Source organism: Pinus tabuliformis, chromosome 4_2 (assembly GCF_031772625.1).
Source record: "Pinus tabuliformis cultivar Carrire ecotype Pingquan chromosome 4_2, CPIR1, whole genome shotgun sequence".
NCBI classification, from domain to species: Eukaryota; Viridiplantae; Streptophyta; class Pinopsida; order Pinales; family Pinaceae; genus Pinus; species Pinus tabuliformis.
The window spans coordinates 430,547,948-430,553,880 of NC_142304.1; positions in this window are offsets into that span (position 1 = coordinate 430,547,948).

Below are 5,933 nucleotides of genomic sequence, written 5' to 3' on the forward strand. Positions count from 1 at the left end.
AGGGTGAAGAGGCTATCCATTTTCATCTACCAAATGCTTGTGATATGCTGCTCCTGATAAAAGCTTCCGATGTTTTTGAAGTGGAGGAATATTTTATGCATCTGAACTCAATTTTGAATCATGATTCTGCAAATTTGGATACATTTTCATTCAAATTGACATGGATTTAAAAAAACAAAATCAATTAGATAATTGAAATATAAATAAAATCTGAACTTACTTGAGATGGAAAGGGAGAACTCCATGAAATACTTTGATAGAAAATATGGAATGAGATGGAATTTGAAGAATGGACCATTTGATATTACTGAGATTTTGTCCATGCATTTGAGAAAAATCAGAAATAAAATTTTGTGTGCATATCTAGAATTAATCTCAAGAACTATATAACCACAATATGAATTTCAATATAGTTTTCAAACCATTTTTCAAGAATAAGATGACTTTAAGTGGAAGATGTATACTATGAACTACTGTAATTTATGTGGATGCATCCTAAAGGATAATTTGAGATTAATATGCCATTTTATGCAAAAATAAAATTTCAGCTAACTTTTAAACCCAGTTGGTTTGCTTATTAGAACAAAGCACACTGATGCATTTAAAAAAATGACAGCACCAGGGCGTTCAAATAATACCCGCAATAGTTTTCAGCATTCCGGAAAAAAAATGTTATCATATCAGTGCTCTTCTAAAAAAACACACTGATGCGTTTAAAAAAAACAACACTGCTACACACGTGTTTCCAGATTTTAGAAAATAAAAATTTATTCAACCAACTTGTTGCTCTTATAATCATTAGAGCACCGATGCTTTTAAAGAGCAACCACGTTGTTGTGTTAAAAAAAATTAATTGCACAATTTCGAGATTTCGAGGAAAAAAGGGGGTATCATGTTAGTGCATTGGCGCCCCAACAATGTCGGTGTGCTTTGTTTATAAACACATTGACGTGCTTGACAATCGAACGCACCGATGTGCGGAGAAATTGGAAGAAAAAATGCGATTTTTTTTATTTTTTATTTTTAAATTAAAAAATGAGCGGCAATTGATTTTTCAAAATCTAATTTCATAAAGGCTTTCAAATAGTAAAAAGATATTCACCATTTCATTATTTTACCAAAAATTTCAAGGGAGTGATTTGCAAGAGAGACATAACAGGGGCACTGTGCAGTGCAACGAAAAAATTCTTTGGAGCAACAAAACTATTCAGAAGATAAGAAGATGAAAGGTATGGTGATTCACTCAAAAAATTATATAGTAAATTTTTTAAATTTTATTGTTTATTTTACTGATAAAAAAATTTACAATTTCTGTTAAGATTTAATTAAAAGAGAGATCACTTGCAAGAGAAACATACTGGGAGCATTGTGGAGTTGCGAAATATTTTGGAACCACTAAAATATTAGAATTTGAAAGGTATGGTGATTCACTCAAAACCCTAGTTAATAAAAATTTAAAATTTTACTGTTAATTTTTTTACAATTTTTGTTAGATTTATTCACAATTTAGAACAAAAAATTAGAAACCCTATATAATAAAAATTTTATTATAGATTTTGCTAGTAAATTTTTTTACAATCTCTATTCCTATTTAAATTTAATTAAAATTTAGGAAAAAAATCAATACTTACCTTAAACCCTTGCTTCTTCTTGCAAAATTTCACCTTAGGGTTTAACTTCGTCTACACTTCACAATTAAAGTTTTTCAATTTTGGCATTTTAGATTTAATGGGTTTGTGTACTTACTAAATATAGGGTGTTTGACATGTAAAGTAGGGGAATCACTTATTGAAATAGATCCAAACCTTGTCGGTCCTCTCCATTTAAAAAAAATGACTATATGTTCCGCGATGCGCCCTTTGTAATATAATGCACTGTGCTCTCTGTGTAATATAACGCAGTGATATATTATAACACAGCTGATTCTATCCAGTTTGTTCATCTTTGCTCCCGGTGTAATATAACGCACTGACGCGCCTCTTCCAAATAACACCGTTAAATAATTGTGGTGCGTTTAGCCTTACAAATCACACCGTCATAATTTAAAATTAATTTTCCATGACGGTACTGAACAATTAAATGCCCGATGCATTTAATGATATAAATGCACCAATGCATTGATTCAGATAAACGCATTGATTACAAGAGCTTTTTTTGGCTAAAAATTATTAGATTTATTTGTAAAATATATTTAATGGCTTATGAATTGAATGATACAGGTTGTATATTGATAAAAAAATGTCTCAAAAGGTATCAAGTAACAAAAACACTGATCGACACAATGATAGCAAATAAAAAAACAAGTAATGGAAGTTCTTTGTAAATTCTTTACAAAATTAATATGTTTGAACTATATATAAATTTAACTAATATATATTGGTTGGTGTGTGTCATGCAGAGTCACAAAATGAACAAGGTCGATAAAATTATTTCTAATCTAAGTGCAGAAGAACGTAAAACCCTAATAGAAAAATTGCAGAAGGATGAATTAGGTGAATGAAAAAATAATTTTAAATATGAGTTTTTTTATTTTTTTATTTTTACACAATATACTTTAGAATATGAGATAACATGTTTCAAACAATTTATTAATTCATATATGTTTAATGTTCTATAGGGAGAAACAACGAAGGGAAAGTTCATTATTGTTCTAAGAAAAGAAAAATTATAGAACATGTAAATGAATTAACCCTTCGCTCAACTGGAGTGGTGCTGGAGATTAATGAAAGGAGGAATTTTTTTTACAAAACTATGAGGGATCTAGTGGAACGAAAGTATAGACGTGCTTTCCACTTACAATATAAAAATCAATCCATTGATTCTAAGAACCAAATTATATCTAAATTACATGAAATGTTTCGAGAGCAATGGTCAATGAGACATGTCAAACTTGGAATAACAAAAACATACAACAACAAAAAAGTATTATTCAAAAGGTAATATTCCCAATTATATAAAATGATTTTCTAGAATTATATGTATATATTACTACAAACCATTCATTTATTAATATGAATTTGTTATATTTAGTTTTCATATATTAATATAAAAATAGTTTATTACTTTTTTTTAGAAGATTATGAAAATCCCAAATGATCAATGCGTTGATATGTGAAATATGGCAATCAGAATGTCCAAAAAAGTGTATAAGGAGATGGTCAAAGAAATGGACCTAATTGCATCACAGCAAGAGCCATCTCAACAACAACGTGCTTCAAATATATGTAATCATGATTGAATTTGTACATATAAAAAAATATTTTAGCATTAAATATTAATTTTCAAGTATTTTCTTGCAGAAAAGAAAACAAGATAGAACTCATTCAACAGATAAAACATGACGACAAAGAAGAAAATGGTTGATTTCAAAGTTTGAGTAATTGTTAATATTTCCTTATATAACAACTCAAGGTTTCATTTTTTTATATTTTAAGTTGTTTTACAACAACCATCCTTAAATGTCTTCAAGTAGGTGCTAACATACAAAGAAGAACCATAAGAAGAATTCATTGACATTGGGTTAAATAAGAGTTGTGAGTATATGTTGGCATATCAAAAATTAATTGTGGAATTTGTATCTATGTTTTTTTACTTCTCTGAGTTTATAATTAATAGAGCAAAAAAATCCTTTATATTAAATCTATGATTTATAATGGGGTTTAAAACATGCAGGAAACAAAGTATGGAACTACGCCAACAAAAGACTTGTTGCAACAAGGCATGAAACTTGGTTTTGACACCATGTGCATTGTTTATGAGTCACTACTTGCTATGGTACATTGCTATTCAATTTACATTATTGTATATTATTTATTTCAGTTTTCATTATTCTCACCAATGTAGATACACACATCACACTTTGTTTTTATATTTGCAGATGGAACAAGATCAAGAAGATGAAAACAATTGATGCAATCAACAAAACATTCCTCTAAATAACCCTAGTCCTGGAAGTATCTAGAGCACTAACAACAATTCTAGTGAATAATGATGATCTATTTGGATATCAATGGAACTTGTTGTATTTTTTGAAATAATTATCTGTGAAAATCAAACATTTATTTAATGTAATGGACATATGTCCCAATTGAAAGACAAAGGGTTACCAATAACAATTCCATTTTGTATAACAGAGAGTCTCTTATTGATAGATAATAAAATAAATTTTAATTTATTCTATTGTGTTATTCAATGTCGCTGTGAAACGTTACACCAATGATTAAATATATGTATGATTAAATATTATAATGAAGAGATGCAATATATGATAATATAACAAATTAGTCCAAACATCATATACAAATGCACTAATCAAATTTTAATTTATATATGTTATAAGATATATGTCGATTTTTTATGAATAACAAATTTTAAAAATTACAATAATTGCACTGTCATAGGTCAATGTTTCCAAAAAAGAGAAAATCTCATACAAAAAACCAGTGCATTTATAACATAAAAACGCACCGGTGCATTTCTTTATATAAAAGCACCGTGACGACATCTTTTTCATAATCGGTGCCTTTTCGGAAAACGACAACATTGGGGCATTTGTTTCTTCAACCACTTGTATTGTTTGAGATTAACTCCCCCGTGCATTGTAATTCTTAACGCACCAGTGCTTTCATAGAACTAACACCTTAGTCTTACAAAATATTATTTCTAGTCTAGTGTTTTATGAAAATTAACAGCACCAGTCCTTTTATATAACTAATGTACTAGGGTGTTTGTACAAATGATATGCATCAACGCTGCTAGTTTTAAAAAAACATCGACTTAACAATTATTTTTTATGTTCCCCGGTGTCATTCTTTACAAGAATGCCCGAGGGATTTTTTTATTTGTTATCACCGGTGTGTTATATATTATGCACCTATGTTATTTGCATTTAAAGCATTGGTGCTTTTAGTTATGTATGTTTCCTGCTGCTTTTATATATGTAGGCATCGGTGCTACTTGTTCCATGAAGCGCACCGCAAAAAAAGCATTTGCTAAAACCTCTGGCTGCCCAAATTTTTTTAGTTTCGATGAAGTTCTGTTAAAACCTCTGCTAAAACATCCACTATCATAAACAAATGTTTTAGCGGATGTTTTTTAGACAAAATTTTCCACTTTTATAACACTAAAAACATATGTTATAATCTCCACTAGAAGATATTTTCCTTGTAGTGGATACTTATTCATGAGTCTCATTGACGTTTCTTTCCTCCCATACTTGTGCACTAAGTCTTTTCTAAGGTCTCCTCCCTCTCACAATTCATTATTACTTCCTAAGGATAAGTCACCTAGCCTTATGTTTCTTCCCTCAGTGGAACGCACATTCCAGGTTAGCAAGTAGCCATTGTTGGAGAGAACTGCGCCCTCCCAAGCCTGGGTGCACTTCAGAACAATGAAGCGCACTTTGAAACAACAAAGCACACTTTGAAACAATGAAGTACACTTCAAACACTCAGTGAAAAAGCACACTTCAAAACAACAAGGATCCTTTGAGTGCACTTTTGAACAACGAAGCACACTTCGAAATGAAGAAATGCATTTTGGAATAATGAAGGATCCTCTATCTCTTAAAAATTGCATGGCACACTCACGAAGCCTAAAGATTTTGAGCACATGGTGCACTTACGAAGCACAAAGCCTTAAGGCACATGACAAATTCTTGAAGCACGAAGCCTTCTTCCTTCCCTTTGAACACATGGAACACTCTTGAATCCTAAAGCCTTTGAGCACATGACACAATAATGAAGCTTGAATCCTTCATTTGAGTGCACTCCTTCGACTCGAAGAATTTCTCCCTCCTAGTTCCACTTGAGCGCACAAGATTATTACGAAGGATCGAAGCTTGACCCCTTCGTCCCCTCGATGTGTACCTCTGTGCCCTCCTTTGCTAATTGAGCGCATGAGTGAACCCTGAACCAATGAATATTTTCTCCTTC